The sequence below is a fragment of the Fukomys damarensis genome, unplaced genomic scaffold, assembly GCF_012274545.1.
Source record: "Fukomys damarensis isolate Sample0158 unplaced genomic scaffold, DMR_v1.0_HiC HiC_scaffold_21, whole genome shotgun sequence".
NCBI lineage: Eukaryota > Metazoa > Chordata > Mammalia > Rodentia > Bathyergidae > Fukomys > Fukomys damarensis.
Window position 1 is genome coordinate 12,815,176 of NW_022900933.1, and position 22,312 is coordinate 12,837,487.

At 40.6% G+C, this 22,312-nt stretch overlaps 1 long non-coding RNA gene and 1 pseudogene across 1 annotated transcript; one reads left to right on the top strand and one right to left on the bottom strand.

Moving 5' to 3' along the window:
- Nucleotides 1-5,206: 5,206 nt before the first annotated feature.
- On the bottom strand, nucleotides 5,207-12,040 carry LOC104877221 (annotated as a pseudogene).
- A 7,368-nt stretch (nucleotides 12,041-19,408) lies between these two features.
- LOC104877073 lies at nucleotides 19,409-21,910 on the top strand. The gene is made up of 3 exons (XR_784505.1): nucleotides 19,409-20,186; nucleotides 21,008-21,043; nucleotides 21,545-21,910. It is a non-coding gene; the product is annotated as an uncharacterized LOC104877073 (long non-coding RNA).
- Nucleotides 21,911-22,312: the final 402 nt, after the last annotated feature.

Genomic DNA, 22,312 nt, shown 5'->3' on the forward strand with positions numbered 1-22,312 from the left:
GACGCTAATGATTTCCTGACACTTGAGTTGGACACATCTAAAGGGATGGGCTGAATACTGAGAACTAGATGATGGTGGGGATGTGAGGTGCCTGAACTGAGCTCTCTGCAGGGTGAAGGAGGCTGATGTATTCTGGAGATGGAACCCACTGCCCACCGAGTGGCTAAGGAGAATTACTGGCCAGCAGCTGAATCCCAGGCACTGTGGAAAGAAAAACTGTAGAGTCCTGCCAGCTCCTGGCTGAAGGGGACCACCTACTGTCCATTCTGGAGACCAGGTGCTCACAAAAACTTGGAGAAGGGGACACCTGCTGACCAATTAAAGCCACAATGGAAGGGCCCCTTCTCAGTGATCCTTGCCACACCCACTGCAGCAAAGGTGGCAGAGATAGATAATGGGATTCATCTTTCTAGAATAAAAGCAGGCCCACCTGAACTGTCTGAAGAACAAGATCACCCAAAAGGAGAAAGCTACTCCTGGGAGCCTCTGGAAGACTTGAGATTTCTGTTCAAAAAGCAAGACTCCAGTGCAGCTACTGGAAGTGTGGAAATCTGACCCGCTCTTCATATTTGGGCTAATAGTGAAGTTTCTGTCTCCTGTCAAACAGCTCAATGGTCACTAACTTTTTTTCTCCTTGTTTTCTGATAGGTTTTACTTTTTCTGCAACCCAGCCAGTGAGCCCCAGTACCCAAAGGTAGTTGGAGAGCATGTAATCCCCAGTAGGGAGAGCCCATACCCGCTCCTAGTTTGAAGAAGCTGTAGAAGACAGAGACCTTCACTCCTTCATTGTCTCACAAAGAATGGTGGGGGTTTGTGTCTCTCAGGAGGAAAGAAGATAGGAGAGTAGGGCGTGGCAAAACTGTTTGGGGAAGTAAGGGTGACCTGTTAATTGTAAGATCCAGGAAAACATGTGCAGAACAGTTCCTAAAGCCCCGCATGTGAACTTCTCATGAGACCTCAAGGAGGTTTTCAATAGAATGGCTTAGACCTGTCACTGCCTGAGGTGTGGGATCCCAGCACTGCCTCTCAGGATATGCAGAACTTCCAGAGGGGGGACATCAATGCCATGAAGAGCTTGCTATCATGGCCTCCAGGGTGTCTTTTTATCTTGCTTTTTCCTCTTTTTCTTGGCCCGAGTTTTCTCTGCAGATCCAGTCTTTCCATCATTTCACTTTTTCAAATAAACTTTGTCACTGCTAAAAAACAAACAAAAAACCCAACTGTACAATCCATACTTTTGCCCTCAGGGACTTTATGGTCCACATGGGGTCATGGGAGGACAGACGGTACACGTACAGGACAGAAGGATGTGGGGATGGAGGTCATACAGGGCTCCCTTATACAGTTGTGCAGGCTGTGCACTGCATGACACAAGGGAGATCATTTACTTAGACATTCTGTGCAACCATACATGGGGCCCTGAGGTGAAAGATAATTTTTATGTATCTTATGCCTAAGGAGGTGAGGAGTTAAAGATCAGAGCCTTTTGAGGTGTCCACTGATCCTGTTCATATACAAAGAACATTTATTATTCAGCACCAGTTCCTTGCCACCTCATCTTAGCATCCTAGGTTCTCCCACCTCCTCTGTGGAGATAATCCCTTTGGGCAAACATATCTTCTTGCCACAGCAACTCTCTCTCTCTTTCCTTCTTTGTCCAACTCTGTTCTCAGCAGCGTGTTTTTGCAGAAAATGGAAAAATCTCTTCCATCCTTTTCTTTATACCCTTTTCTACCTACTCTGATTGCATAAAATTTAGGGGGCAGTGGAATCTTTTGTGTGACATTAATATGTACCATGTGACGACACTGTGATTTAAATAACATTACTTAGTCCTTACAACAACCATCAGGTAGGTACTGCTACTATCCTTATTTTACAGATTAGGAGAAACGGCTCAAAGAGGTTAATGAATCTGCCCCATTCCCACAGCTAATACAGGTGGAATTTGGACTCTCACTCAGAGTGGCTCCTTCCATCCCGACTGCTATGTCCTGCTACCTAGTTGTGTTCTCTGCTTTGCCACATCCTGTTACCTAGTTGCTTTGCTTCTTGAGACCAGGGAGTTTGACTGGAAAAGCCCTTGTGCATACAGATCTGTTCCAAACCGGTCTGGCCTGGCCTGTTCTTTTAGACAACACAACCCCCAGGCAATTCCGTGGGCTGGTAGTGTCTGAGTGAATTTACTGAAGGGACACTTGAGCTTCAGCCCTGGTAGAACTGAGCTCTTCCCATCTTCTCGGGCCACTGCTCTTGACTCCAAAATCCTATCTGTAGAAAATTATTCTGCAGAAGTATTTGTTCATGTGAAAAAAAAAATATGTATATGTGCTGTACCATTACTTTGCAGTAGTGAAATAGTGGGAACAATCTAAATATCTTAAGTTATTGGTTGATGGCTCATTAAAAAAAGTGTGGTCATTCTACAATACATGGTAGTGACTTATGGTATGAAAGTGGCTGTAGAACTCGGCATTTCCCTCCTTTTCCTGGAAATTATTCAAAAGCATCAAGAAAAATGGGCTGGAAACCTCACATATGGTGTTTTTAGGTAAAACTAGGGGACAGATATGTAGGCTCCACACTAGGTGCAAAGGCTGCCGAAGTGTCTGCTGCCAGACAGCAGCACCAAGGAAGACGGGCTGGGCAGAGAGTGACAGGGAGGACTGGAGGGGACGTGGGAAAACTCCAAGAATATGTACATCCCCTGGAGGTGACAGGTGCACCCTCCAGTGAGAAAGTTAGGGAGCCGGGTGAGCCAGGCTGACCCCAGGAGCCAGTTAAGGTCACACAGCTGGGAAAGGTGGGTGTTTCAGTGACCTGTTGTTGCATTACAGGCCACTGCCAAACTTGGTGACCTACAGCTCAGTTTACTGTTACCTTTCTCAAGCCCAGGACATGACAGGCTTCAGCTTGTAGTTTTTTCTTGGGATTCCTCATGTGGTTGCTGTCAGATGGTGCTAAAGTTGAGTCATCTGAAGCTGCTTCCCTTGTCAGGAGCCTGGACTACTGTTGGCCATCTCTCTCTCTCTCTCTCTCTCTCTCTCTCTCTCGCCACACGGCCAGCATGGTTTCTTCCCAAAACAGTGGTCTCAGAGCAGTCAGACTTCTTATGTGGTGGCAAATAATCCCAGAGCAATTACTCCAAGTGGCCTGGGCCAAAGCTGCAAGGTATCTTAGGACCTACTGTGGAAGCCCCATGATGTCCCTTCAAATTCTGTGTGCCAAGCAAGCTATCTAAGGGCTTCCCAGATAGGAGGCAAAGGAGGAATAGAGTCTGCTGCTGAATTGAAAGAATAGCAAAGACTTTGTGCCACCGTGAATGGTCCACGTGGCTCCACGGAGAGTTACACCAATGAGCCATGGTTATGTGAAGCAGCCTAGGTCTGTGGCAGATGGTGGTGACAGGAAAACGTGATGTTCAGTTTCCTGACAGAACCACATTCAAATAACTTGTCTGGTCAGTGATGAGTGACACCCAACATCAAATTAAATCCACTCAGAAGTGAAAGAGGGACAGGTTAAACTTCCAATAACTGAAGAATGCTCACCATTAAAACATTGCCACAGAGCAGATGAAAACTACCCAGAATTATGTAATTCAACTTTAAAAAGCAAATGTAGTAATTGTTTCTATGATGGAAGACCATACAACAGAAATAAAGGAACGGGGGAAAGAAAAGTTGAAAGCTACCATTTTTTGTAACACCTGGTGTAGTAGATGATTAAGGTAAGGCTTGTCAATAGATGCTAAAACACCTGGGTAAAAGTTAATTGATGACTAGGGTGTTCTGATGGTGGTAAAGTACCACTATATAGGTTAATTAGTAATTACAGAGGAGATACGTACTCGACGCAGGAACAACTGGTGTTTACTCACCTTAGCCGAGTGATCAGACTTGGATCCTGAGATCATGCGCCCCTTGATGGAGTGTGATACAACATACACAGTCTTGGGGACAAAATGCTTAATCTTCATTTAATCCAGTCTTTAGATCTAGCTGGGAGTTTATCAGAAATATAAACATTAGAAAAACAAAACATGAAAGATAAACAACCAGGCAAACCAGGAATTTTACAAAATAACTGGTATGTGCTCTTGAAAAAAGCAAATGTAATATTAGTTCTATATCAAAAAAAGAGTAAAGAGATGTAACCAATACAATGTATAAATGGATACAAGATGGAAAAAATATCTGAAAAACATTTTTTGGGTGATTTGGTACATTTAAATATGGATTATATAGTAGATGATATTATGGAATTATTAAATTATTGTTAAATTAGTATTGTCTCCCAAATATTTTGTTCCTCTCTTATACTTTGAAACCTAATTACTAGGTGGTAGAAATGGCATCTTAGGTCATGAAGGTAGAGCTCAGATGCATAGGATTTGTGGCCTTACACGAGGCCCCATAGAAGTGCCTTGTCCCTTTCACCATGGGAGGACACAGCAAGAAGCTGTCATCTATGAACCAGGCACTAAATCTGCCAGTGCCTGGCCTTCCTTGGATTTCCTGCTCTACAGAGCTGTAAGAATGTTTCTTTTTTCTCACATGTTTATTCATTTTATTTTTTAATTAGTGCACCCTAGTTATACTGATTAATAGGTTTTCATTTTGGCAGATTTGTGCTATCCTATTATGTTAAGGACATTCACTAGTTTTAGCTAAGATACATCCGGAATGCTGACAAGTGATCACTTATGTACAATAATGTAAAGTAAATTTTTAAAAAAAATAAAAGTTGGAGGAATGACCCTGAAAGGTACTCCAGAGGAATGGCATGTTTTCAGTTTAAGGATTCAGACACATTGAGCCCATGTCTAAAATCTATTATTTAGTTATCTTTCCCTATGGTGAGAACTTTCTATTATGTCAGTAACTATGTTATGTATCAAGGAGAGTTAGGTAAAAAAACTTTTTAAAAATCACAACTGCTGTATCAACTGCCTAGGACCTCAACAGCTTGTGAAAGTCTGGGAAATGTTCACACATCAGAATAATGCCTCAGATGACTTAAAATTGCCCCATACAATGGTACATTATCAACCCTTAGTGAAGCCTTTAAAGAAAACAGGTTGGAAAAATGGGTTAAAGGAGGCAATACAGCATTTACTTTTACAGCTATCAACTCAGGAATTCTCTCAATTACGAAATCTTGCCCAGAAGTAATTTTCTTCTTCAAATTCAGGCGATGACATCACTTACTCCAAATCTGGCATTGTTTCATCATCATGGTTGTATGAACCATCATCTGCTCCCTCTACTTCCAGTAAATCCACACCCTCTTCACCACCCATGTTGTCCACTGTCTTAGAGAAATGATCACAATTAGCCATGTCTTCTTTGGAATCATCTTCCAAGTCATTCCAAGAACTGAAGTCTACACTAAGGTAAGAGAGAAGAGGAAAGTATAGGCAAAGGGATGTGAGGACAGATGGTGGTTTTAATTAATTAATTTATTTTTTGGTATGGGATTTGAACTCAGGACCCTGTGTTTGTGAGGCAGGTGGCAGCACCACTGAGCTAAATCCTCAGCCCCTGTGTTTTTTTTCTCTTTGATTCCACATATGAAAGAAAACGTGATATTTGTCTTTATGAGTCTGGCTTACCTTGTTTAACATGATAATCTGTAGTTCCACTCATTTTCCTGAAAATGAAATGATTTCATTCTTCTTTATTGCTGCATATTATTCCAGTGTGTGTGTGTGTGTGTGTGTATGCAACTTTTAAAAAATCCCTTTATCTGTTGATGTGCACTTAAATGATTCTTTACCTTAGCTATTGTGAATTGAGCACAATAAACATAGATACATATTTATCAAGTCTTTTACCGATCAAGGATTGGTAAATTTGGATCAAATGGTAGCTATAGTTTTTTGAGGAACTTCCATACTGATTTCCATAGTAGCTGTACTAATTTACCTTCCCAACAACAGTATAGAAGAATCCCTCTTCTTTCACATCCTTACCAACCTTTGTGGCTTGATAAGAGCCATTCTGAATAGGGTACAATGAAATCTCAGTGTTTTGATTTGCATTTCCTGGATGACTAAAGATGTTGAACACTTTTTCATAAATGTATTGGTCCTTTGTATTTCTTCTCTTGAAAACCCTGTTCAGTTTATTTGCATGTTTATTGACAGTTTTTTGGAAGAATTGATCTTAAGGTTTTGAGTTCCTTATATATTCTAGATAATAGTCCTTTGTCACAATAGAAGCTGGCAAAGATTTATCTCCTATTCTGTAAGCTGTTTCGTGTTTCCTTTCCTGTGCAGGTGCTTTTTAATTGGATTTGATCCCATTTGCCAAAATTTTCCCCATTTTTCAATTCTTGCTATTATCTCATGTGATACTCAGAAATCTTTCCTGCACCTATAAGTTTAATTTTCTCTGTTTCCTTCTAGTAAATTCAAATATTCCCATCTTATAATTAGGCCTTTTATTTATTTTGAAGTGATTTTTGTACAGGATGAGAGATAAATATTTAATTTCAGTCTTCTACTTGCAAATATCCAGTTTTCCCAGCATTATGTGTTAAAGAGGTTGTCTTTTTTACAGTGTTTATGGCATCTTTGCCAAGAATCAGGTGACTATAATTGCGTAGGTTTATTTCTGTGTCCTCTATTTTTTCCTATTATCTTTTACTTTATTTTGCTCTTTATTTTCCTCTGAGTTTCTCATATAAGAGAAACCATGTGATATTTAAACTTACGTTTCTGATTTATTTCATTTAACATGATTTAAGGTGCATCTATTTTCCTACAAATGACTCAAATTTATCCTTCTTTGTGGCAAAGTATTGCTCCATTGTGTGTAAATACTATGTTTACTTTATTCATCTGTTGATGGACTTACAGGCTACTTCCAAGATTTAGCTATTGTGAATTGTGTTGCTCTAAAAATGAGGATGCATGTATCATTGTAATATGATAACTTTAACACTTGGGAAGATACCTAGAACAGGAATAGCTGGGTTGAATGGAATTTCTTATTTTAATATTTTGAAGAATCTCCACAGTGATTTCCATAGTGATTGGTACTGTAGGTGGACATTTCTATAGCAATGAAGAAGGGTTCCCTTTTCCCCACAGCCTCACCAGCACTGGTTATTGTTTGATTTCTTGATGATAGCCATTCTTTCTGGAATAAGATGAAATCTCAGTGTTGCTTTAATTTGCATTTCTGTGATGGCCAGAAATGTTGAACTTTTTTCATTTATTTATTGGCCATTTTTATTTCTTCTTTTGAGAAGTGTTTATTCTTTCAGTTGACCATTTTTTGATTGAGTCTTTTGAGAGGTGGTCGAATTGGTTTGTAGTTCTTTATACATTCTAGATATTGGTCTTGTGTCTGAGGAATAGCTGGCAAAATTTGTTTCCCATCTTCAGCAAATCTTCAGCAAATGGTTGCTTCATTTGCTGTGTAGAAGCTTTTAAATTTGATCTGATCCCATTTGTTGATTTTTGGAGATATCTGTTGTGCAACTGGGGTTCTGTTCAGAAAGTCTTTGCCTATGCCTATGTATTCAAGAGTTTTACTATTTTATAGCATATTGTTTGTATTTTAATATTTAGATCTTTGATCCATTTTGATTTTAGCTTAGTTCATGGTGAGGGATATGGGTCTCAAGTTGGTCTTCTGCATGTGGATCGACAGTTTTCCCAATACCAGTGGTTAAAGTGTCTAGCTTTCCTCTGCATAAGTCCTTGGCCCCCTTTTCAGGTAACTGAATGTGTGTGGAGTTGTTTCTGCATCTTCTGTTCTGTTCCAGTGATCCACATGCCTGTTTTTGTTTGTTTTTGCTAATACCATGATCTGTTTGTCATTATAGTCTTATAACATAGTTAGAAGTCTGAGATTTGTGATACCTCCTGTCTTGATCTTGTTGCCCAGCATGGCTTTTGTTATCTAGGTATCTTCTGGTTTAGTATGAATTGTAGGATTGTTTTCTCTGGTTCTGTGAGGAATGATTGGGATTGTGTTAAATCTGAATATCAGTTTTGGAAGGAAGGCCATTTTGACTCTTGGTTGTGCCTATCCAGAGAAAAGGGATATCATTTCATTTTCTAGTGTTCTCTCAATCTCCTTTTCAGACTGTAGTTTCATTGTAGAGGTCTTTCACTTTCTTGATTAGGTTAGTTCCTAGGTATTTACGATTTCATGATGCTACTGTGAAAGGCATTATTTTCCTAGTTTCTTTCTTGTTAATTATCAGTGTACAGGAATGCTATTGATTGTTGTATGTTGACTTTCTATCCTGCTATGCTACTGGATTTAGTTATTAATTCTAAGAGTCTTTGGTGGAATTTTTTTGGTCTTTTGCATAGAAGGTCATATCATCTACAAATAGTGATAGTTTGACTTTTTCTTGTCCTATATAGTTATTTCCTTTTACTTTTCTTTTGCCTGGTTGCTCTTGCTAATGTTTTGAGAACTATCTTGAACAGTAGTAGTGATAGCAAACATCCTTGTCTTATTCCTGATTTTAGAAGGAAAGTTTCAGTTTCTCCCCATTTAATATGATTTTGGTCACTATTATAAATAAATGCCTTTTATCACATTGAGATAAGGTCTCTCCATACCTTTTTTTTCTGGTTTTTTAAATCATAAACAGATGTTGGATTTTGTCAAAGGGTTTTTGTGTGTATTTGGATGAACATGTGATTTTGTCCTTGTTTCTGTTTATGTGATATGTTACATTTATTAATCTGTGCATGTTGAACCATCCTTATATCTCTTAGATGAAGCCTATTTGGTCATTATGTTTTTTTTTTGATGATCTATTGTATCCTGCTTGCCACTATCTTGCTGAGAATTTTTATGTCAATTTTAATTAAAGAGATTGGCCTATCATTCTCTTTTTTGGTTGGGCTCTTGTCTGATTTTGGAATCAGGGTAATGGTAGTTTCCAGAATGGCAGTACTCTTTCCCTTTTGATTTTATTGAAAAGTATGTGGTGGATTAACTAACAGTCAACCTGGAGTACCCCGCTGAACTGAATCAGTGTGGTTCTGGGTATAGATGACCCACCTGAGGATTGTTGCCAGTGGCACAAAAAGAGAATTAGAGGGGAAGATTGGGAGCTGTTGATTTTCTAGGAGGAGCTTGCTGTAGTTTATTTCCCTGATGAGATCTCCGTTCTCATCAGAGGACAAGCTCAGCTGTCACTGGGAATGGCTGCTGTTCTTGCCGGGGGAGCTCTGATTTCACTATGAGCATCACTTCCTGACTCCAGTGTACATCCCCTCAGCTTGGAGGCACAAATCCACCCCACCGGCACAGGTTTTCTGTCTTCCACCACTGGCCTTTGGGCCTTTCAGGTGCAGATCCTTGATACGGACAAACATAAGACATTGATATGGGCTCTATGCCACTGGCTAGACTCATGGAGGACACTGCCTTGGACTTTAGACCTGCAGCTGGACTTGTGTGAGACACTGCTGTGGGAGCCGGGTCCTTCGCTGGATTCTTTGGGTCTCTAGTGTGCCAGTGAGATCTCTTGCACTCCTCTGCATTTGACTTTTTGGGTGATTATTATAAAATCCTATAAATTACATGTCCTGTATTAAATGTATTTCCCTTGTAAACCCTGACCACAACAGGGTTTAAGAATTATTGGCATTAAATAAATCTTCTCTAAACTTCTTGTAAAATCCAAGAATAATCCATTGGGACCTGGGCTTTTCTTAGTTCACAGTTTCTTCAATCTCATTGCCTAGTGTTGGATTATTCAGGGTTTTTAATGTCTTCTTAGGTCAGCTTTGGTAATTCTTATGTATCTAGGAATATATCCATTTCTTTTGAATTCTCCATTTTATTAGACTATAGGTTCTCAAGGTAGTTACTAATAATCTTCTGGATTTCAGCAGAGTTTGTTATGATTTTTCCCTTCCTTCCTTCCTTCCTTCCTTCCTTGTTTTTTGAGACATGGTCTTTCACATGTACTTCAGGCTGGTCTTAGATTCACTACATAGCCCATTTTGGCCTTGAAATTGTGGCGAGCTTCCCAAGTGCTGGAATCACAGGCATGGGCCACCATGCCCAACTCCTTTTCCATTTATAATTGCATCAATTTGATTCTTTTTTCCCCTTTTTTGGGGGGTAATATTAGTAAAAGCTTTGTCTATTTTGTTTATTCATTCAAAGAACCAGCTTTTCAATTTATCGATTCTTTGTATTTTTTTATAGTGCCAATTTTATTAATTTCTGCTCTGATCTTTATAATTTCTTTCTTTATACTAGCTTTGGATTTGGATTTTTCTTGTTTTTCTAGGATGTTAAGTTGGATTATTCCATTCTTTATTTGGGCTCATTCTGTTTTTATATTGTGGGTATTCGCAGCTATAAATTATCCTTTTTTGTTTAATGTGGGGTATTGTATAGCAATTCAAAACATTTAAAACAAATTAAATAGTTTAACTTACTTGATAGGTATATAAGCACATTTCAAAAGTTTAATGAGGTGCAAAATTATTATGGAGTGCACACTGTAGACAGGAATGGAATCTAACATTATACAACATTTGCTAAAGAAAAAGCTCCCTGTAGGATCATTACACATAAACACAAGTATGGTGAGTGCAGACTAATTCTGTGGAACCTTTTTGAAACTGAGAGTGTAAATTAAAACACATTTTTCAGGTAGGCACCAAGTTATCCTAAAATTTTTTTATGATGGTTGTTTTAACATTTCTTTCATCAGATACTCTACTTGTATCAACAATTTATATGATTTTCCAGGGGAAAAAAATCCCCCAAACAAAAACACCATTCCAGATCCCATACACATAAATATACCACTCTCTTTGGAAGCGCTATCAGCATAGTCTTTACAACTAGACCAAAGCATATATTTAAGAAGCTTTATAAATTGTTTATGATGTTCATTATGTTTAATTCTTATGCTAAACTGTTTCCTAATGAAGATAGCATTGTGCTTTATGCAAAAATGGAAACCTCAAAATAATTGCCGTAAAGCTTCTAAGAGTTATGAGAGAATAACTAGGATGGTCAACAGATATTGAAATTAAAATGCAATCCACAATGTTGGAATTCTAAATGGATAGAGCGGCCCAGACTAGAAGACAAGCCCAAACTGCCATTAGAAGAGTGAAGTATGATATGGTCCATGTATATCCTTAAAGTTTTGTCTCAACCCTCAATCTGAATAGTGAGGACGGATCTTCAGTTCGGTCCAAACAGTGGAAATTGACTGTTGTATTTATTGCACAGACTATGTACATTCTAGAATGTTTCTTTAGTGCTCCACTGTTGTACTTTTTGTCCCGGCAATTTGAGGGCTGGAAATTCCACAGAGTTATCAATGAGAATAGGCCACGCTCCTTCTTCAAAATAATTAGATAGGTCATCTGCAATCATTGTACCGAAGTCTAAAAGAAGATTCTAAGCATCTTTTGATATCTATCATTTATGATGGTCCAACAAAAAATTATTCCATAAGTCTAAGAATTTAAATCTTCCATTAAGCACTAAGTTCCAGTAGGCAGTGGCCGTTTCTGGATCTAATCCTTTTTGTCCTGAGTTCATTGCAAAATTAAAAGTGATGTGGTAAAAAGTCCTTCAGTCATCCTGGTTCTTTCAATTCTTGTTCCATGTTGGATATTTGAGCCTTTAGCTTTCCTGTGCTGTCACATCCTAATTCTGTCATGCCAACTCCTGCTTAGAGAATTCACACTGTGTTGCTGCTCTGAACTCCCATGCAATGATCAAAACACTAATGCTGCTTCGATCAAGGGCCAGGTCATCACAGAACTGCTGTATACCATTGATTCCAATTTTATCTTCATCTTGGAGATCTTTGTTATCTATTGTACCATTGTTTGAATTTCTTCCCTTCAAGAATCATTTTATACTCTCATATGTAAAGCTCAGGATTTTGGAAAAAAATTATCAGTTGCAACATCTAACTTTCAGTCATTTTGGGAAAGATAACTCACTGCAGTTTTTTCACTAGATTGTTTGAAAATCATAAAACGTTGAACCTTATCCTTCTGCGATGATTTCAACTTGCTCATGTTTGTGTCCTCCAGGCCTCTCCCCTCTTCCTCTGGCTCCGCAGTGAAATGGACAGCAATATCAGTGGCAGCTCCTCCCTTGGGCTTGGCGGGCTCTCACTCACATGCAGTGCCTATCCTACACTTTTAAGAGTGCTTTTTTGTGTCCCATAGGTTCTAGTATGTTGTACTGGCATTATCATTTGATTTCAGAACTGTCCGATTTCTTAATTTGTTTTTTGGTGACCCATTGACTGTTTAGGGGGGGTATTGTTTAATTTCCATGTGTTTGCATAATTTTGTAGTTTCTCTCAAGAGAAATTGATTTCTAGTTTTACTGCACTATGATCATATGCATGGGATAATTTTGATTCTTTTGCATTTTTTTGAATGAGCATGCTTTATGGACGAGCCTGTGAGCATGTGCTGTTGAGAAGAATGTATATCCTGCTGTTGGGTAGACTACTTTGTAGATATCTAGTAGATCCAGTTTTTCCAAAGATTTGATTTGACTCTGATATTTCTTTGTTGATTTTTTTATCTAGTTGATTGTCTCTTTGTGACAGTGGGGTGATGAGGTCCCCCATCACAATTGTGTTGGTGTTTATCTGATTTCTTGTGTCCACTGGTGTTTGTGTAATGAAGTTGAGCATGCTGGTGTTTGGTGTTACATGTTTATAATTGTTGTCACTTCCTGTTGAATTGTTCCCTTAACCAATATGTAATGACCTTCTTTGTCTCTTTTGATTAACTCTGGCTTGAAATCTACTTTGAAATTAGGATAGCTACTCCTGCTTTTTTCCGGATTTCTTTTGTGTGGAATATTGCTTTTCCATCCTTTCATTTTTAAGCTGTATATTTCTTTTTGGGTTAAATGTGTCTATATACTGTATATTATTGGGTTTTGTTTCTTGATCGATTCTACCAATCTGTGTTTTTGATTGGAGAATTGATACTATTCACTTTGACAGTTATTACTGAAAGGTATTAATTTATTGCTGACACCGCATTATTTTCCTGTTGCTGATTTCCTCCCCCAACCCTTTCTACCTAACTGCACACCCTGCCTGATGGAGTCATTCTATTAAATATTTTGGCATTTTTGGTGTCATGCCTGAGGACATGACATGGGCTGCCTCCCGCTTCCCTGCAGCTTGGCCAGGGTTATACCTGGTGGTAAACTTTGCCGCCTGTGGGAAAATCCGTTACAGACAAACTTGGCACCAGTGGGAATGGCCATCGTGTCCCAGCCCTCAGTTCTAAGAGACATCTTTACCTCCACCTGGTCTGAGAAGCACAGGCCGCCCTATCTTTGCCCCAGACACTTCAAGGAAATGAATCGACCAATGCCTGTAAACTGCCTAGCAACCACTTCTCAGCTTAAGTCTATTCTCTCCCCATTCTAGGCTGATTCCCACTCAGAGTCAGCCTGCCTGTTTGCACTTGAGTGAATAAATCAGCTTCATTTGTTCACCCAAGGCAAGCCCGAGTGGTTTCTCTCCTACAGTTGGTTTCATTACTTCTTTTTAGGATATTTTTCAGGAGGTTTTGCAGTGCTGGTTTGGTGGTCATGAATTTCTTGAATTCCTTTGTCATAGGAATACCTCATTTGTTCATCAATCTTGAAAGAACGTTTTGCAGGATATATAAGTTTGGAGTGGAAGTTGTTATCTTTCAGGGCTTGAAACATTTCACTCTGGACACTCTTGGCCTTTAAGGTTTGTGATGAGAAGTCTGCTGTAACCCTAATGGCTTTACCTTTATATGTGATTTATTGCTTTTCTCTAACAGCTTTCAAGATTCTTCCCTGGGTTGGACTTTTGGTTTTTTGACTATGATGTGTTGTGGAAAGGTTCTCTTTTGATCATGGCTCTTTGGGTCTTATGTGCTTCACTTATCTGTATGTTATATTTTTTCCCCTTATTTGAAATGTTTTCTGTTTCCTGCCATTATTTCTGTGAACAGTTATTCTGGGCCCTTTGTGATGTATTCTGATTTTAAACTTATTCCAATTAATTTTAGCTTAGTTTTTGCATCATCTTGGAGCTGTTGAATCTGTTTTTTTTAATGTCCTCTTGTTGCTGTTTTCGGTTTGTTTTGTTTTTGTTTCTGGTACCAGGGATCGAACTCAGGACCTTGTACTTGTGAGGCAGGCAGCAGCACCACTGAGCTAAATCCCCAGCCCTCTTGTTGCTTTTAAGGTGTCTCTGAGTAATTGGTCCTTGAAAGCATCATCCCTATCTTCTAATTCTCATATTCTGTCCTCACTGGTCATTTCTGCTGCCCACACTTTCAATATAATTTTTAGAGTCCTGGATTTCTATATGGAACCTTTTCATGGATGCTAGCTCTTTGCTAAACTAGTCACTTATGTTTTATATCATTTTTTTCAGCTCGCCTAGCTTTGAACTAGTGTCTTCCGTAAGCTGTTTATCTTGTTTTTGTATGGGAAACATTTCCATCTATAAGTGTCCTGGAAGTGCCTGTCGCTGGGGCTGAGGCTGGGGCTGCAGGAGAGGTCCAACCAGAGATGACCATTTTTCAGAGGATTTAAGTATGAAGTAGGGAGCTGGCAAAGAGACCATCACTTCATTTCATAATGTGAGTCTACAGGGGGTCTCACTGTGTTAACGGTGAGTTAGAGAAGGGGGATGAACACAAGGGTTCCCGTAATCCTAACCTCATTCCCTGGTATAAGTTTGCTGAAGTATGAAAGCGCAAGACTACCTCTCCATGTCCGATGGCTGGGAAGTGTGTACACAAATGACTGAATCATCATCCAAGACAGCGGGCACGGAGCTGGTTATAAACTCTCAGAGGACTGAGCCCGTTCTAAAATAAGTGAAGTGTTGAAAGGACATCCAGCTTGTCCTTGTGCTTCCAATGGCTGCAGACGTGGATGCCATTCCCAGTGTGCTTCTGAACTCTGTGCACAAAGCACACACGTAAATGCCTCACTCCGCGGCTGCCTAACCAGCGGTCAAAGCTGCTTCCGGTGAGGTCGCTGTGACAATGACCACAGAGAGTTGGCCCTTCTCTGTGAGCTGATAGGTCAGGTAGATGCTGGTGAGGGAAGGCAGTGGTGGGTCGTGGGCGTTAGGCGATGCCTGACTTGGTGGCTGTGAGCTGGTGATGACTGGGAAGAGAGCCTTTCGGTACTACCTGCCGTGTGTCAGTGACCTCTCTGGGTGCAGTGGGTTTCCTGAGTGTTGTTGGGCTGCTCTATTCATCCCTTTAAACATTATTTACTTATTATACTGAAGATCAAACCTAGGACCTGTTGTACGCTAAGTATGTGCTCTGCCAGTGGGTTATGGCCCTTTAAAAAATTTCCCAAGCACTCACTCTGTCTCCTTGGTGCTTTATGACTTTGGTTGATGAAGTTCTCTTGGTTATCTGCATGGAATCACTCAAGCAGTGGTTACTGCCACACTCTTTACTGTTTCTATAAAATGTAGCTTGGGAAATGGTAAGGCCTTAGCTCCACCCTTGAAGTGCTCTGACCCTCTTGCAAATTCAAGCAAACACCCACAGCAAAGAGCATGGAAGGAGGGCAGAGGGCAGCAGGACCTCAGGGTCAGGGTCAGGTCTTTCCAACATTGATTTCTCCTCAGCTCAAAGAAAAAGAGGCAAGTTACACAGGCTTGTTTTTGAGGAGTCAGAAAATAAAGATAAGCACAGAAAAGAGAATAAGTATATCACCACCCAGAGATAAGCACTGTTAATATTTTAGTTTGCTATTTTCTAGCTGGGTTTCTAGATGCTCCAGGATTCTGTGGAAGTGCTTCAGAGACTCCATAAATACTAGCTAGCATTTAGACAAAGAAGTAGGCAAGGTTTTGACTGTATAAAAACTGCAATGAATGCACATATAGGATTCTTGGCACGAGCAACCTTGGGCAGGCAGAGATGACTAAATAATTCTGGGGCGCTCCTGAAGGCAGAGAGGACCTGTGGTCATCCCTAGGCTTGGCCTGGGGGAAACTGGCTGAGATTCTACTTGTCATCCCAGGTAGGTGGGCACACTGGGGGAGATAGGGCCCACCGTGGCTGATCCTCCCCTCTCAGGCTCCTGCTGCCCACAGAGCATGCAACCAGATGGTGCTGAAAGGACTTCCTAGTTGGGACAAGTGGACGCAGGGGCAGGGCAGGCTGACACCGGGAAGAGCCAGCACCGAAGGTCTGGCGGGGGACTCATGCGTCCGGCGTGAGGTGGGCCGGGTAGGGAAGCGGCCAGGGCAGGAGCAGAAGAGTAAGTGAGGAGAAAGGTGAAGGGGCTGGAGACTATCGTGCTGAACCTTACGGACTCTAGAGAGGACCCTAGGTTTTATTCTATTCTCAGGGAAAATTATTGAAACTTTGAAAGGAGGAGCGACAGAGCCTGACAGCTTCACTCTGGCTGCTTTGTGGAAAGAGGCCTTCAGGAGAGTGAGAACCAAAGATGCTAACAGTAATCCGGACTAGAGACCACACTGTGCCATTCCACGTGGAGTCTCTGGCTGCATGCTGGCTTGGGGTGTGGCACGCAGCTGGTCCAAACCCAGATGCACTGTGTACTTGAAATGCACAAAGCATGTCAAACTCTTGGTACAGAAATGAGTAATAAATTATCACATTGAAAATGAAAAAATATTTTCATTACACCCTGAAATGATACTATTTTATCTTTGTGGGGCTAAAGAAAATATATTAATATCTGAAATGGTGACTAAAAACACAATGCAAAGAATAAAGAGCTGATTCTTTGAAAGAAAAATTTAAAAAGGAAAGAGAACACACAAATCAATGTAATTAGAAAAATGAAAGAGGTGAAATCACAATGGACACCTCTGAAATCCAGATTATTAGCAACTACTTCACAAACCCTGCATGCTAATAAGCTGGAGAACTCAGACGAGTCTTGGATGCACATGTTACCAAGACCAAAACAAGTAGACTTAAAAAAATCCTGCATAATCTAACAACGGGTAATGAAATTGAAGCAGTAATAAAAAAAAACCCTACCGACTAAGAAGAGCCCAGGACCTGATGGGTTCGCTGTCAATCTTCCAGAACTTCAGGGAGCCCTAATGCCGATACTTCTCAAACTCTTTAAAACAACTGAAAGGGAAGGTGCACTCCCAAAGTCATTCCTGGAAGTTACTATTACCCTAATTCCAAAGCCAGACAAGGAGCCAACCAGAAACGAAAACAGGACAATCTCTCTGATGAGCAGGAGGCAAAATTCCTCAAGACACTGGCAAACAGAGTACAGTAAATCATCAAACAGATCATACACCATGACCAAGTAGGATTCATCCCTGAGACACAAGGATTCTGCTACATATGCAAATCAATAAATGTAATTCACATAAACAGAAGCAAGGTTCAGTGGGGAAGGGTACCAGGGAGGAGAAAGAAAAAAATGAGGAAAGAAGGAAAAAACAGAAACAAAGATTTTGTAAATAGGAAGGGTGGAGGGGTGGAAAGGAGGGCAGGGGAAGGGGAAAAAACAAGAACCAAGATATATCATGTACAGGTACAAGTTCCCAGTGATGAATGTGATCATGATGTATACCTCATATGTACCAATGAACTTACTGAATAAAAAAGTACAAATTTAAAAAGCATTGTAGTACGTCAGACATCTGCTACCCATTAGCTCAGTTTTTCACGTGCAACTCTGTTCATTTCTGAAGCAAGCTAGTTCCATTTTCTTTGATTTATCATTTTTGATTAGAAATAAGAAAGTCCTTGGCAGTACCCAACTTGATTAACACGTGTTACTGTGTCTTGGCTATGTAATTTGTTCAGCATAAACCACAGTCCCGGCAGCTATTTGAAGTCCATGGAAATCTGGAAACCAAATAATCTTGGTATAGTGTTGTTATCAGTGATTTATTATCTATAGTTTGAATCCTTAAAGTTGTCTCTCAAATAGTCACCTGAATCGGGGGCCAGGGATTTAGCTCAGTGGTTCCGCTGCCTGCCTCACAAGTGTGAGGTCCCGAGTTCAATCCCCGATAAAAAAAAGTCACCTGAATAGGAGAATTGTAAGTGAAAACAGAAGACAAGAAATATAGGAAAGTTGGAAACACTTTGCTGACAAAGTCAGAAAAAGTAGAAGATGTGGTTAGAAATATGGTGAGTGCTTCCATTTTAAAAAATTATTATACTAAAAGACATCTTGCCATTAATTCATCTCAAAATACTCCCCCTTGCTTTGAAATCATGTTTCCCATCATTCATGCTATTTTCCTGAAGCAGTTTTGGAAGTTCTCTTTTGTGAAAGTCTTTACCAGATGTGATAAAATATGGTTAGTACTGCTGGCAAGTGCTATCCAGTGGACGGGCAAGCTCATAGAAACGTTAAACAGCGTCTTCCCACCTATTCAGTAGATCCGTGCTGTGAGACTTCTGGCATTTCCCCAAAGTCAAAATGACCATGCAAAATAAACGTTTTTCATCAGTTTGGGACACTGAAGGAGCCACGACAGTGCAACTAAAGACACGAGGCGGATTTCCAGAGAAGTTTCAGAAAGGGGCAAGAGCGGTGGGTTAAGTGTGTTCACGACAGGAAGGATTAATAGCAACGTGTCTTTTATTGTGATTTAAAGACCATTTAAACGGGCTGGCTGGGGTTTTAGCTCAGTGGTGCGCTGCCTGTCTTGAAAGCACAAGGTCCTGAGTTCGATCTCCGGTACCCAAACAAACAAATAAAACAAAACAAAAAACATTTAAACACACCATATTTTAAAAAATCATACCTCATGTGTTTGAGCGCTTTTGGATGTTGCTTTTTGTGAATGATCTCTTCCCTTGGTTATGTGTGTATCGTTATAGCATAACATGGATACATACGGGAAATTCCCTATTTGAGCAAAAAAGAGATTATATGGTTTTTATATTAAACAGAATTCCTTCTCCAACTAAGCGGATTTGAAAGGACTCTAAGGTATCCTCAGGTTCCCAGAAGCCTAATATCTCTATCTGCTTCTGGGAAGAAGTGTTGGCTAATCCATCTTTGCACTCCTTGTAGTTCCTAGAATGCCACTAATTAAATGTTTGCTCCGTGCATGGCAAATCCTATTCTGTGTTTACCAGCAGAGTCAAACCAATAGACAAAATCTTTGTGGCTCTTAGCAATTCTGCCACCAGATGGCAGTGAGTCACCTTTAGTGGACTAGCCTGCACCTAGGCTTGGCTGCGTTTGAGGGGCAGGATGTAAGAGAGGACGTGTAGATGCAGGGGAAGGGGAAGGAGGATGTTTTGATCTAGAGAATCCTTTGTGGGAAAGAAAAAAAAAAAAACCCTCTGGAAGTGTAACCCAACTCTACAGAGTTCATGACATCTTAAAGCACTGTGTATAAACATACATTTTTCATTGATTTTCCTATGTACCTATGTTTTTCTCCTCAACTTTTATCCACACTAGTTCTGAAATAATACAAGCTTCACAAGCTTTCATGACTCAAATCTTCCAAATGCTGAGAATTCTAATTGATTCGTAGAGATATTTAAGAGTACAGTCTAGATCTTTCCCATTTAAGGAATATATATTTTATGAGGACCTACTCTGCCCCAGGCATTTTACGTATCACATCCCTTCCATTTTTCACAACAACTCTGAGAAATAGTTGCCATTAACCCCATTTACAGATGAGAAAACCGAGACACAGAGAAATACAATAAATGGTCTCAGAACGAGGCAGTGTCAGGCTTGGGGTCTGAACTCCCAAATGGTTGGCTTCCACGTTCGTGCACACATTGCAGTGTCTCTCAGTTTTGTACTGTTGACATTTGCGCAGGAGAACTCTTTGTTGAGGGGGCTGCTCTGGGCTTGTGTTGCAGGACGTTTAGCAGCATCACTGGCTTCTCCCCTGTAGATGCTCCCGCTGCAGGCGTGACGACCGGAAACCTATCCGGTCACTGTAAGTGTCCCCCGGTAAAACCATCTCTAGGTGAGAGCTGTGAGTTGATCCTGCGGCTGGCCTTCTATTTGCTGTGGAGTGGCTTTATCTGAGAACCAGAGGCGGGGTCCTGGCAAGCTTACTCTCCTGCAGAGCGATGAGTCCACTGAGCCAAGGAGACACCCCTGCCTGTCGCTCCTCCACAGCTCTGCACCACAATCTACCTTCCAGGACCTGTGCCAGACATGCGCCGGAGTGTGCACTTCTGCCCCTGCAAGGTAGCCACGGAGGTCTGCTGAGTATGCAGGGAGGAGACAGAGCTGGAGGGGTGAATGTGTGGTTGTCTGTCCTCAGCTGTGCCTGCGAGACCCCCCGATGGAGGATGGTGGTGATATGGGAGGGGAGGGGAGGAGGCCATGGCCCAGGGACCTCCACTTTTATCCTGACTCAGCTGCAGTACTGGGGCTGAGTCCTGGGGTGGCAGATGGGAGACAGGCTGAGGGCCACACCTTTCCGACCTGTCAGTGTGAAGACTTCTATCATCATATCTGCCGACACAGAAAGGCTCTTTGGGCGCTGGGCTTTCTCCAGAATCACTTATCTGTAGAGAAATTTTCAGAATTTCTACTTTTCACATGGTAGTCATTTCCTATGAAGGACAGTTTTGTTTTTCTTCTGGAAAAGCACAAAGGAGCCAAAGCAATAAAGTCTCATGGAGAAGTGGGATTTATTCTTAAATGAACTAGAGAGTATATTTGCTAAGTTCCAGAAAACACTGACATTTTAAAATTCTAATTCTAAACAGCACAATGTCTTTTGAAGTTGCAATTAAGAAATGTATTTACTTTATAGACCATTGTGGGTAGAATTACCTCTGACATAATATCCAGAATTCCCATTTAGGAATATGGCAAAATTTTCCATATATATCATATAATATATATCCCCCTTCACCATTAAGTTAGGTGTGATGGTTTAAGATAGTTTTAATGAGTAGAGATCTCACATTGCTTAGGTTTAACCTTAGGTGTTTTCACAGTTTTGGGTTCTATTGCCTATTTCCTTTTCTAACTGGAAATTTGTTTTTCCCTCTGCCCAGATGTGACAACCAGAAACATATACAGTCATGGGCAAGGTAATCGCTTTCTGGATATTAATTTTCTATTTAGTCACTGTATTGAACAATCTTATTTTTTGTTGAGATGAAATTCATGTGACATAAAATTAGCCATTTTAAAGTGAATAATTTCTTATAAACTGAGCACACACAAATGTTGTGCAAATACCGTCTCTGTCTAGTTTCATCATGTTGAACCGTCCTAGCATAGAACCATGTCCATTACTGTGTGCTGTTATTCCACATGTGCTGAATTGATGTTCTAGAAACAGGACTACAAATCACAGATGTCCTTGGGTCCTGCGGTATTGTCACCAGGTGGAGGTGGTCACAAGGGGCTGTGATATTGGGGGCTGTGGATTGATTTCCTCGTCTCCTGCAGTGTGGGAAACCCCACAGGTGTGGGATTTTTCCATTCCATAGCCTCACTTTGATTGCCACCTCCCTTCTTTGCAGCTAGCCCTTCCCATTGCTAAGATAAAGCTGAGTCCTGGCCTTGTCTGCTTCCTGTTCCCTTAGGACTGCTGACCTTCAATGAGGATTGCATGGGAAGCCCTGGACTTACATTGAGGTGTGAGCCAGGCAGGAAAACGAAACCAGTCTAAGGTTTCTCCAAGTCTTATACACATCCCTTACTCCACCTTCAGCCTGCTTGGAACTCAATAGTTTGAGCAATTCACACTGAAGTGACCCTGACACCTCCTTTGGCCAGTCACAAGCCTGGGTCTGGCTGCCAAAAATAATCAGTGCTTCCACATGGCTTGAGCAGAGCTATGTGCTGCCAGGCCTGGCCAAGAAGCCCTGGGGCTTGGAGTGGGCAGAGGTGGTGGTGGGGAGGACAAAGAAGCCTGGAAAGTCAGTTTGGCTTGCAATGGTTAACACTCAGGGGCCAGCAATTGCATAAGAACTGCACGTTATTTGTATAAACAGATATTTACGCTTAAATTTCCTATGTTCTTTTAAATATTTGTGCTTAGTGAAAACCTTCTCGATGTTTTTGCTGATATTATAAATTGATTTTTAATTCCATTTTCTATTTGCCTATCACTGGGTCCAAGGCTGCTGTTTTTGTGAGGTGTGTGTTCATGCATATTTGTGTGTGTATTGATCTGCCTGCCATGCCCTGAACCCAGTGTATTTTCCTTATTATTATTTAAGTTGAAACGTATGAAATATATGTAATGTATTAATTAAATTAATTGTTCAACAATTTGCCAAAGTTCTTGCTATATTGTGGATCAGAATAAATATTAGCAGCAAAATTTTCAATCATAGAAAATAGAGTCA